Source organism: Arachis ipaensis, chromosome B09 (assembly GCF_000816755.2).
Source record: "Arachis ipaensis cultivar K30076 chromosome B09, Araip1.1, whole genome shotgun sequence".
NCBI classification, from domain to species: Eukaryota; Viridiplantae; Streptophyta; class Magnoliopsida; order Fabales; family Fabaceae; genus Arachis; species Arachis ipaensis.
Window position 1 is genome coordinate 128,011,425 of NC_029793.2, and position 13,756 is coordinate 128,025,180.

The 13,756-nt window shown below is 33.5% G+C and overlaps 1 long non-coding RNA gene across 1 annotated transcript in view; it reads right to left on the reverse strand.

The window, feature by feature from the left end:
• The window catches only part of LOC110267148, an 8,715-nt gene continuing 4,526 nt past the window's right edge, over positions 9,568-13,756 (reverse strand). The window contains exon 3 of the long non-coding RNA XR_002354497.1: positions 9,568-9,706. This is a non-coding gene — a long non-coding RNA (uncharacterized LOC110267148). The remainder of the gene's footprint in view (positions 9,707-13,756) is intronic.

The following is a 13,756-nucleotide window of genomic DNA, read 5'->3' on the forward strand; positions in this document are numbered from 1 at the left end:
TTTTATTTTATGTTTAAGCTTTTTATTTTTATTTTCAAAAAAAAAATTAAAAAAAATTAATAAAATCATAAAGACTAAAAAATTTTGTGTTTCTTGTTTGAGTCTTGTGTCAAATTTTAAGTTTGGTGTCAATTGCATTTTTTTAATTTTCTTAAAATTTTCGAAAATTCATGCATTATGTTCTTCATGATCTTCAAGTTGTTCTTGATGATTTTCTTTGTTTGATCTTTACATTTTCTTGTTTTGTGTCTTTTCTTATTTTTTATATGCATTTTCTCATATCTTTCTATTTATTTTATTTATCTACTAACATTTCTCTTCTACTCATCTAATAATTTGAACCCTCTCCCTCTCTCTATGTTCAAATTCTTCTTATTCTCTCTCTACCCCATTCTTCTATTCTTCTTTTCCTCTGACACATAAAGGAATCTCTATACTGTGACATAGAGGATTCCACTACTCTCTTTGTTCTCTTCTTTTTCATATGAGCAGGAACAAGGATAAGGACATTCTTGTTGAAACTGACCCTGAACCTGAAAGGACTCTGAAGAGGAAGCTAAGAGAAGCTAAAGCACAACACTCTGGAGAGGACCTTACAGAAAATTTCGAAAAAGAAGTAGACATGGCAGCCGAACCTGAGAACAATGGTGGAGATGGAAGGAAGGTGCTTGGTGACTTTACTGCACCAACTTTCAACTTCTATGGAAGAAGCATCTCAATTTTTGCCATTGGAGCAAACAACTTTGAGCTTAAGCCTCAATTAGTTTCTCTAATGCAGCAGAATTGCAAGTTTCATGGACTTCCATTGGAAGATCCTCATAAGTTTTTAGCTAAATTCTTGCAAATCTGTGACACTGTTAAGACCAATGGGGTTGATCCCGAGGTCTACAGACTTATGATTTTCCCCTTTGCTGTAAGAGACAGAGCTAGGATATGGTTGGACTCACAACCTAGAGAAAGCCTGAACTCTTGGGAAAAGTTGGTCAATGCTTTCTTGGCCAAATTCTTTCCACCTCAAAAGATGAGCAAGCTTAGAGTGGAAGTCCAAACCTTCAGACAGAAGGAAGGTGAATCCTTCTATGAAGCTTGGGAAAGATACAAGCAATTGATCAGAAGGTGTCCTTCTGACATGCTTTCAGAATGGAGCATCTTATGTATATTCTATGATGGTCTGTCTGAATTATCCAAGATGTCATTCGACCACTCTGCTGGTGGATCTCTTCATCTGAAGAAAACACCTGCAGAAGCCCAGGAACTCATTGAAATGGTTGCAAATAACCAGTTCATGTATACTTCTGAAAGAAATCCTATGAATAATGGGATGACTCAGAAGAAAGAAGTTCTTGAGATTGATACTCTGAATGCCATATTGGCTCAGAACAAAATATTGACTCAGCAAGTCAATATGATTTCTCAGAATCTGACTGGATTACAAGTTGCATCTGGCAGTACTAAAGAAGCCTCCTCTGAAGGAGAAGCTTATGACACTGAGAATCTTGCAATGGAAGAGGTAAATTACATGGGAGAATCCTATGAAAACACCTATAATCCTTCATGGAGAAATCATCCAAATTTCTCATGGAAGAATCAACAGAAGCCTCAATAAGGCTTCAATAATAATAATGGTGGGATAAATAGGTTTAGCAATAGCAAGCCTTTTCCATCATTTTCTTAGCAACAGACAGAGAATTCTAAGTAGAACCTCTCTGACTTAGCAACCATAGTCTCTGATCTATCTAAGACCACTCTCAGTTTCATGACTGAAACAAGGTCGTCCATCAGAAATTTGGAGGCACAAGTGGGTCAGCTGAGTAAAAGAGTTACTGAAATCCCTCATAGTACTCTCTCAAGCAATACAGAAGAGAATCTAAAGAAAGAGTGCAAGGGCATCAATATATCCAAAGTGGCCGAACCTATAGAGGAGGAAGAGGCAGTGATTTCCAGTGAGGAAGACCTCAATGGATGTCCACTGACCACTAAGGAGTTCCCTAATGAGGAACCAAAGGAATCCGAGGCTCATACAGAGACCATAGAGATTCTACTGAACTTACTGTTGCCATTCATGAGCTCTGATAAGTATTCTTCCTCTGAAGAGGATGAAGATATCGTTGAAGAGAATCCATCATCCTTGGAAGACCCTTCCTAGCCACAGCAAGGGCTGTGATTGATGTGGACAGAGGAGAGTTAGTCCTTCAATTGAATGAGGACTACCTTGTGTTTAAGGCTCAAGGATCTTCTTCTGTAACCATGGGGAGGAAGCATGAAAAGCTTCTCTCAATACAGAGTCAAGCAGAGCCCCCACATTCAAACTCTAAGTTTGGTGTTGGGAGGCCACCATCACGCTCTGAGTGTCTGTGAAGCTCTCTAAGAGCTCACTGTCAAGCTATTGACATTAAAGAAGGGCTTATTGGGAGGCAACCCAATGTTATTTAATTATATTTATTTTTTATAGACATTTGTTTTCCATTGCCATGTTATGTTTTCTTTAGGTTGATGATCATGTGGAGTCACAAAAATAGCTGCAGAATTAAAGCAGAATAAAAAAAATAGTATCAAAAATAGCACACTCCGGAGGACAGGCTTACTGGCGTTTGAATGCTAGTAAGGATAGCAGAATGGGCGTTTAACACCCAGTCTGGCAGCATTTTGGGCGTTAAACGCCAGAATTGGTAGACAGACTGGCGTTTAATGCCAGAAAAGGGTGTCTGGCTGGCGTTAAACGCCAAAAAGGGGCATCAACCTGGCGTTTAACGCCAGGAAAGGCAGCAGAGCTGGCGTTAAACGCCAGAAAGGGCTGTCCAGGGGTGGTTAAATGCCAGAAAGGTGCAGGGACCAGAATTCCTTGACACATCAGGATCTGTGGACCCCACAGGTTCCCCACCTACCCCAACTCTCTCTCTCTCCTCTTCACACCTTTTCATAACACTCTTCTCCAAATACCCTTGACCAATCACATCAATACCTATTCCCCAAACACCATTCACCTATCAAGTCCTACCCTCTTTCCCATAATCTCTTCACCACTCACATCCATCCACTATTCCCCAAAAACCCATCATAAAATCCTACCTACCTCACCATTTAAATTCAAAACATTTTCCTCCCAAACCCAACCCCTTCTTACACGAATTCCCTCTCTCTCTTACCCTATAAATACCCCTCCTTACCACCTTCAATTTTACACATCATAAACACTTAAACCCCCCTTGGCCGAATTCAAAACACCCCTCTATCTCCTCCATTTCTTCTTCTTCTCCTCCTTTCTTTCTTCTTTTGCTCGAGGACGAGCAAACCTTTTAAGTTTGGTGTGGGAAAAAGCTCTGCTTTTTATTTTTCCATAACCATTAATGGCACCTAAGGCCGGAGAAACCTCTAGGAAGAGGAAAGGGAAGGTAGTTGCTTCCAACTCCGAGTCATAGGAGATGGAGAGATTCATCTCAAAAGTCCATCACTAGAAAGAGGATGGAGCAAACAAGAGAGTCCACTCATGGACCTCAACAAGAGCATGAGGAAGTCCCTCATCAAGAAATTCCTGAGATGCCTCAAGGGATGCATTTCCCTCCACACAACTATTGGGAGCAACTCAACACCTCTTTAGGAGAATTGAGTTCCAACATGGAGCAACTAAGAATGGAGCACCAAGAGCACTCCATTATCCTCCATGAAATTAGAGAGGACCAAAATGCCATGAGAGAGGAGCAACAAAGGCAAGGAAGAGACATAGAGGAGCTCAAGAACTCCATTGGTTCTTTAAGAGGAAGAAGAAGCCACCATCACTAAGGTGGACCCGTTCTTTAATCTCCTTGTTTATTTTCTTTTCTGTTTTCGGTTTTTATGCTTTATGTTTTGACTATGTTTGTGTCTTCATTACATGATCATTAGTGTTTAGTGTCTATGTCTTAAAGATATGAATGTTCCATGAATCTTTCACCTTTCTTAAATGAAAAATATTTTCTGAAAAAGAAAAAGAAGTACATGAATTTCGAATTCTATCTTGAAAATAGTTTAATTATTTTGATGTGGTGGCAATACTTTTTGTTTTCTGAATGAATGCTTGAACAGTGCATATTTTTGATAGTGAAGTTTATGAATGTTAAAATTGTTGGCTCTTGAAAGAATAATGAAAAAAGAGAAATGTTATTAATAATCTGAAAAATCATAAAATTGATTCTTGAAGCAAGAAAAAGCAGTGAAAAACACAAAGCTTGCGAAAAAAATGGCAAAAAATAAAGAAAAAGAAAGAAAAAGAAAAAGCAAGGAGAAAAAGCCAATAGCTCTTTAAACCAAAAGGCAAGAGCAAAAAGCCAATAACCCTTTAAACTAAAAGGCAAGGGTAAAAAGGATCCAAGGCTTTGAGCATTAATGGATAGGAAGGCCCAAAGGAATAAAATCCTGGCCTAAGCGACTAAATCAAGCTGTACCTAACCATGTGCTTGTATCATGAAGGTCCAAGTGAAAAGCTTGAGACTGAGTAGTAAAAGTCGTGATCCAAAGCAAAAAGAGTGTGCTTAAGAACTCTGGGCACCTCTAACTGGGGACTCTAGCAAAGCTGAGTCACAATCTGAAAAGGTTCACCCAGTTATGTGTCCGTGGCATTTATGTATCCGGTGGTAATATTGGAAAACAAAATGCTAAGGGTCATGGCCAAGACTCATAAAGTAGCTGTGTTTAAGAATCAACATACTAAACTAGGAGAATCAATAACACTATCTAAATTCTGAGTTCCTATGGATGCCAATCATTCTAAACTTCAAAGGATAAAGTGAGATGCCAAAACTGTTCAGAAGCAAAAAGCTACTAGTCCCGCTCATCTAATTGGAACTAATCTTCATTGATATTTTGAAATTTATTGTATTTCTCTTCTTTTTATCCTATTTTATTTTTAGTTGCTTGGGGACAAGCAACAATTTAAGTTTGGTGTTGTGATGAGCGGATAATTTATACGCTTTTTGACATTATTTTTACATAGTTTTTAATATGTTTTAGTTACTTTTTAGTATATTTTTTTATGCAAAAATCACATTTTTGGACTTTACTATGAGTTTGTGTGTGTTTCTGTAATTTCAGGTATTTTCTGGCTGAAATTGAGGGACCTGAGCAAAAATCTGATTCAGAGGGTGAGAAAGGACTGCAGATGCTGTTGGATTCTGACCTCCCTGCACTCAAATGCGTTTTGCTGGAGCTACAGAAGTTCAATCAGTGCGTACTTAATTGGGCTGGAAAGCTAACATCTTGGGCTTTCCAGCAATGTATAATAGTCCATACTTTGCCTGAGATTTGATGGCCCAAACTGGCGTTAAACGCCAGCCAGAGACCATTTTCTGGCGTAAAACGCCGGAACTAGCACCAGAACTGGAGTTAAACACCCAAACTGGCATCCAAGCTGGCGTTTAACTCTAGAAAAGGCCTATGCACGTGTAAAGCTCAATGCTCAGCCCAAGCACACACCAAGTGGGCCCCGAAAGTGGATTTCTGCACTATCTGCACTTAGTTACTTATTTTCTGTAATCCTTAGTAATTAGTTTAGTATAAATAGCACTTTTTACTATTGTAAAAGGGGGGGGGTGAACCTCTTTTCACTTTATGTTACATTTGGGAGGCTGGCCATTCGGCCATGCCTAGACCTTTTTCTCTTATGTATTTACTACGGTGGAGTTTCTACACCTTATAGATTAAGGTGCGGAGCTCTGCTGTTCTTCATGAATTAATGCAAGTACTATTGTTTCTCTTTCAATTCATGCTTACTTCTTCTCCAAGATATACTCTCGTACTTAATTCAGTTAAGTCAGAATCAAGGGGTGACCCGTGACAATCACCCACTATCTTCGTTACTCGCTTAGCCAAGATCCACGTGCCTGACAACCACAAGCGGTCTACATGATGTTCAACGTAGTCATTGGACGACAGCCGGAGTATAATCTCTTGGGTCTCTGATCCACGGATTTGACTTGTCTCTTCTGACAACAGAGCATTCGAATCCGTGAGATTAGAACCTTCGTGGTAGAGGCTAGAACCAATTGGCAGCATTCCTGAGATCCGAAAAGTCTAAACCTTATCTGTGGTATTCCGAGTAGGATCTGGGATGGGATGACTGTGACGAGCTTCAAACTCACGAATGTTGGGCACAGTGACAGTGTGCAAAAGGATAGAGAGATTCTATTCCGATACAAGTGAGAACCGACAGATGATTAGCCGTGCGGTAGCTGTGTCTGGTATTTTTCATCCGAGACGAGAGATCCGACAGTTGATTAGCCATACAGAAACCGTACCTGGACCATTTTCACTGAGAGGACGTATGGTAGCCATTGAAAAATGGTGATCCACCAACATACAGCTTGCCATGGAAGGGAGCATGCATGATTGGATGAAGACAATAGGAAAGCAGATGTTCAGAAGCAACAAAGCATCTCTAAACGCTTATCTGAAATTCCCTCCAATGAATTACATAAGTATCTTTATTTTAATTTACGTTTTATTTATCTTTCAATTATCAAAACTCATAACTAATTGAATCCGCCTGACTAAGATTTACAGGATGACCATAGCTTGCTTCAAGCCGGCAATCTCTGTGGGATCGACCCTTACTCGCGTAAGATTTTATTACTTGGACGACTCAGTGCACTTGCTGGTTAGTTGTACCGGAGTTGTGAAAAGTGTGATCACAATTCCGTGTACCAGCGACCAATTTTCTAGATCAGCAACATAGTAAGCATAAAAGTATATCAAGCAATTAAACCTGCAAGAGAATCCAAGCATGCAGCTGTTACAAGGCACCCTTCCAAGTTTAGTAAGGAAAGCTTTTGTAACCCTGAAATGAACCAGGACATCATCGAAAATTAATGAAGCATAGATAATTATGAAATACTGAAACTCAAGAATTCTGTTCAAACTGGCAAGCTAAGATGCTAGTATTGTATATCGGTACTGTTTATAGTTCACACTGCAACATGTCTACTGACTAACATAAGCAATATCAACTACAGAAATTACAAGGACAAATGAAAAAACAAAAAGAATTTTCCAAGAATGATTTATACAACAGAAGTCTACATCAAAGAAATGAAGCACAAGGAAGATTGGATATATAACTGAAATTTTTCCACAGAAAAGACGAACTGATTGGTTGATAGCTACATTCAGAATTATAACCATATATTCACATAAAAACAGAAAACAAAGAAAAATCCATGGAAGAAGATGAAAATGCTAGGTTGAACCTATAAAATAAAAAATCCTGATTGTTCTAAAACACCACAAAAATACAAGGAAACGGAAAGTGCCTTTTAGAAAGCTGATGCTAAAATTAGTGACTTTACTCCAAGAAATCTCAAGACTCTCCAAACACGCCAACTCTGGAAGCAAATTGAATAAAATACATTGTTCTGTTAATCATTGAACCATGTGTTGGCTAAGACAACAATGACTATACTTCCATATGTACACATCACACTGACAATTATACAGTTGTTAAGCACAGTTGCAATGTGTTCTTTCTTTGAGAAATAAAAGTATTCACACACTTGAACTCATTAGCCTTCAGGAGCAAAGGTTTTGATATCTTTAATGCCATACAAGATAACCATAAAACAGACCCTGGTTTATCTAATTCCTAAACTAGTCGACCTTGTAACCATTGAAACAGCACCACTAATTACTGATATTAGAGAAATACTTAAATATTTTGGCAGCACCACACCAGACTAGTAAAAGCATAGCATACGACAGACAACATGATTACATACCATCAGATTAAATTCATAATATTATATTTAAAATGTTTAAACATGATCTGGATCTCAGAATTGTTAATCTTTCTAACTACCTATCCTAAACATCGTAGTTTCTAGCCATTGAGATCAAAGTTCTCGTACCTTAAACATGACAAAACCTTGTTGATCTTAGAATCTAGATCAATTATGTGAACCTACTTATTTAAAAAAAATGCGAGCAGCCATAAGTAACTAATTCAACTGAGTTAGCATTTCGATCAAACCAGTTTTGCTCAACTTTCACCTAAAATAGCAAAGAGAAATAGAATTTGAAAACACAATTATCCATATCCACTCAGCACAATTATCCATATCCACTCGTTATTTTGTTGACTTTTAATTCCACTTTCTACTTTTAATTCTACAATAGGGTTATTGACTTATTGGCCATAGACCGGGACAATAACCCTATGAAATAAAGGCAGAAAAATTCTACAATAGTTCCAATCAACCAAAATAGCAAAGACAAAAAGAGAAGCTGGTTTCACACAGCTTACCAAACTTTATAAAAAAACAACTAAAAGGCTTCACATTAAAGATAAAAGACCAAGATGAACTGCAACATGTCTACTCACACACCATCCCATTATAAAACCTTAAACATCAAGCAAAATTCTAAGCCAAACACCACAAACAACATAAATCAAGTTCACCCAAAAAAAAAAATTTTTTTTCAAAATAATAATAATAATAATTTAAAGGGCCAGTTAATTACTTCAAGTCAATGTCATGGAATAATTGACAAAATTCAGTTCCAAAATTAAAGCAAACAACAAAAAATGCCACTCAGAAAAAATATAACAGCTCAGAGAATCACAGAAAAAGTTACAAACTTTGGTGAATTAACACACATCCGAGATACTGAAAACAAAATAAAATAAAGATTGAGGATCAAACCTGAAAAGGGTCACAAGACAGGGTTTGATTGACTGTATGAAGAAGAGCAAGCTTAGTGTTGCAACGGTTTCATGGAGCAAAATTAAGGAGCAGTGACAGAAGCAACAGAGAGGAGAGTGTGTAAAAGTGAAGTGAGAGAGTGGAAACACAGAAACAGGAAAACAAAGATATTAACTACATAAGAAGATAAGTGAGAAGAAATGCAAAATTTAGAAATATATTATTATTATTATTATTATTATGAAGTCATGAAATAAAAATAAAAATAAAAATAAAAAATAAGTGAAACATAGACAAGGACAAGAACCTAGCCCTTAAAATTGGCCAAATCCCTGAAGCATATTTAGTACTATGATAGTGACTTCACTAGTATTTTAAGGCACAAAAAATAACATTAGCTCCATGCCATTGAAGAAATATTAAACCAAGTATAAGATTGATAATGACAATCAACAAAGAATTAAATAGCAAGTATTTCCTTCTTTCATCACTGTCTTAGTTCCTTAAAACTCTCTGGTTTGTTCATCAATTTTATAGTGATAAACTAAAAGTCATTAAGAGAGATAAAAATCTGTTTAGTCAAGAATGTAAAAATAATACATATTTAAGCTAGATAAGTAACAAGGATCAAATTCTTTGTAACATTACATGCATATTTAAACCAAATGCCTATTTCTGCTATTGACTACTAGGAAAGAGTTAAAACAGTACTATTAATTTGGTTTCAACTTCCAATAGGCATGCAGCTTTTCAATTTTCTTCTTAGTTTTATAAAAATGATTTGTAGCATATACTCTATGAATTATAATTAGCCAAACTTCAAAGATTTAGAGTTGTATTACTAATTATGATATAAATGAAACACTCGTATATGAAATAACATCAATATAGCGTGCTATGGTGAATCATAATAGATGCAGTGAAAAATCAAGAATAAAAAATCAAAGAACAAAATCAACTCAAGTACAGAACAGGAAAAAATAGAAGCATTAAAAAATCATAACAAAAATCAAGAATCAAGAATAGCAACCAAGAGAATACTAGAGAACTGCAGAAAATATGCCAACCAAGAATAAAAAAATTTAAAAATCATAACTAAAATCAAGTACTAAAATACTTAGGAACAAACCAGAATTAACTCAAGAATAGAACAGAAAAATAAATAGAAGCAGTGAAAAATCAGACAAAAAAAAAATCAAGAACCAACCTGAGTCAGAAGCTCCATTCTTGATGATGCAGATAGAGAGTGGCAGAGTGTAGGGAGGAGTGGAGGAAGACGCGGTGGCTGCCAGAAAGGGAGAGGCGCTGGACGACGACGGCTGGACGGGGCTCGACGATGGAGGGCGAAAGGGCTCGACGATGGAGGGCGAAAGGGCATTCAAAGAACTTCCATAGATGAGAAAGACGCGGCGTTTGCCCAGTTGAGTGGTTTAGCCTTCCTTCTCCTTTATGTTCTTTAAATTCCGTGGGTAGCTAGCTACCGAGATCAATGCAGTCAATTATTGCTAGGGTTTTGCCGTTTTGGTGTGCTTCAGAGGGGAGGGGGGCACGAATGATATTAGGAGAAGATGAAGAACAAATTGATTTTTTATTTTTTTGATATGTTTTGCTTTGCTTTAGAGGATGACACTAATGATTAGGGGAATTAGAGAAGATGAAGAAAGATTAATTTTTGATTTTTTTTAATATATTTTTGTTTTGTTGTTTAAATTATTTGAAACTATAAAATTAAGATTAATTGAATTATAAAATTTGATTAATTTACAAGGTATTTTTGTCTAATCAAATAAAGTAAGGATGTTTAAGATTTTTTATAAAATTAAATAAAAAAATATTTTTATTTTTATTTAATTAAATGGGTATATTAGTAAAAGTGGTGATATAATATATATTTAAAAAAAAAAATTAAATGCTGATGTGAAAAAAAAATGCCACATAATTTATTACTATTTGTCCATATTTTAAACGTTTCGGTACGTATGAATTTATTATCGTACCGTAGCAATCACCTTATTTTTATTGTTATAAAAAAATTGGTTTTATTCTAATTTATTAAGAAATTAAAAAATAACTGATTCATTAATACGTTTAATAATAATGCGACACATAAATATCTTTATAAAAAGACGTTTTACGCGTCTTTATGTGATTATCCTCCTTCACCAAATATCAAATTTAAGAACAGTATAAGTGAATTTTGAAATTAAGTTTAAAAATATACAACCCAAGTCAAATAAGTTTCATTATAATTGGCCATGGACGAAATTAGAGGGTTTTGAGTTGTAAATGCTAAATCGAATTGATAATATTAGAATTTAAAAACTAATATAGACCAAAGTGTTGGTTTATTTGAAAATAATATAAATACCTAAGACTAACTATTATTATCCTTCGATTGGCATTAATTGAATTCAACCCAACTCAATTCGTCTTGACAAATTAACAAATCAAATTATAAAAATTTTGTCCAGAGTTTATTATACTAACTAACATGCAATAATAATTCTAGTAAGTTAACCCAGAAGATGTGAACATTTAGCTAGAGTTTATATTAATTAGCACACACTAAAACCATTTAATCATGTAGCACAAGAATTTAAGACTCATCTTTGACAGTTCACTCTCAAGCCTCACTAAAATAACTCACTTATGACAAGAATTATAGATATCATCATCCAATTATATTAAAAGTGAAAAAAGAATGACAAGATCAAATTAAAAAATTAAACAATAAAACTCAACAATAACCCACTTAATAAACATTAAGATATGAAACTTCTTCTCGTCTTTTCCTCCAATTAACTAGCTGACATATTCACTAAATTTCTTTCTCTTCAACTGTTCTACTCTAACTTGTTCAAGTTAAAATTTTTTATATCTTTCATTCTCTAACTTACGAAAGTATATTGTAACATAAGGTACAAACTATCCAACATTCAGAGAATACGTACACAGGTCCAACTAAGATAATTATTCAATCATATTCTATTTTTTTATTCACAATTTTATTTGTTATGATCCTTTTAGAAGATAATGACTCATTAATTTGTCAGTTATTTTTTATTCCTCTAAAATGTTTTTAGAGTTAAATTATTCACAATTTTATTTGTTATGATCCTTTTAGAAGATAATGACTCATTAATTTGTCAGTTATTTTTTATTCCTCTAAAATGTTTTTAGATTTAATGAGATACACATTTTCATTTTGTGTTGTGTATATATATATAACAATTCAACAATTTGATAATGAGCAATTTAATTTTTACCGTCTTTACTTTCTATTTTTCTTTCTACTGTGAACTTTATCATTTATCACATTATAAATGTTCACTCAAAATTAAAATTAAATCAAGCTACTTGTTCTCCGAATTATTTTGTCGTATATATCATAATTTCTTTTCCCAAGGAGATAGAAAAATTTATTTATAGAAAACAGAAAAATAAATTGAAATATAATCAATAAAATAATATAGGCAAGGATTATCATGACATCCTAGACTTGTAAAGTTTTCCAAATGCGTTTGTCGTATTGGTCGTCTGAATGAAGATGCGTTGTGTGCTACTTGCTAGTAGTTCTAAAGTTTTCTTTCAAGTTAATTTTAATTTTTGAAATTTAATTAATGTTACATATTTAAGTATTTTTGTTAATTAAATTTAATTAAATTGATTTTATATTAACAAAAATTAATTATAAATAGTATTATTTCAAGTTTTATTATTTAATTTAATTGAATTTAATTCATAAAAAAATTTAGATGAATAACATTATTCTTTAATTAAATGATTATCACAATAATACTTTACTATCTAAGAGTTAAAATATTCTTAATTATTAAAAGGAAAACCCCCAGGACATTGACAAGCATATATACGGTGATAGACCTCTTAATATATAGTATGTCTAACAATTCGTTTAATTTGAAAAAAAAAATAGAAATTTAGATGTAACTGTTTTAAAAATATATATTAAAAAATTCCTTTGTTTATAAAGTAAAAGAATAATACCTAGAAGGATTCATCATTTCCCGTTGACAATAAATCAATAGTAAACATAATAATGTGTGTGTATATATATACACCTTTAATTTACATAAACATTTTTTTTTCTGTTTGTTTATTTCATTATGTTAAATAAAATAGTAAGTTTAGGTTTGATTGGTAGAGTGTTTTAGAGAAGTATTTGTGGTTCAAAAAAATATAAGGACTTTAATTTGTATTTGACAAATAAAAAAAATATAAGTTTATTTTTGTAGCTTTGAGAAATTAGGACGTTTTTAAAAGGAATTTTTTAAAATTAGTTTGTATTTATTAAAACTAAAAAAATTATTATAAACAGATACATATATACATATTTAGATTCACCTTTAATTAATTATTGATACCAATTTTTATTCATAATCAAAATATTAGGTAGTAAATATTATCACTTTCTTTTTATTTGATATAATGCCACTTTTTTTTCTAATAATATTGGTGGATGAAAACTTGTAACATGTCTACGTAAAAGACAAGAAGGATATCATGATATAAAAGAATGAATTCGTTAAGGAGAGAATTAGAAATCTAAATAATGTAAATAATGGACTATAGATTTAGTTTAAATATATATAAAAAAATAAAAAATATTCTATAAATTATTTAAATAAAAAAAATCTACTCAATTTTTTTAAAAAAAAATAATCATTTCAAATTTTAATTTATTAAAGTATTTTATTCTAATACATTTGTTTTTTTTAATTGGCTGTCATTCCTACTTTCATCAATAATCATTTCACTTTACCGTTGCTACTTGGTTTGCCACATGCCGTTATCGGCGTCGCTCACCCATAGTGAAAATAATCATCCACTTAAGAATAAAAATAATGATCTATATACCTAATAAATTGAACATCCAACATATAAAATATATAACTAAATCCAATCCAATCAAAATAATCATTCACATAACAATTAAAATAATCATCCACATACCTACTAAAATGATCATTTTATAATATGCTCAGTTGTGATGATAGCCATTTAAGTATTCCAAAGTCCAAATATCCTCCATGCAATGATAATGAAAGAAGCATGCAAATTCAATCTCTTCT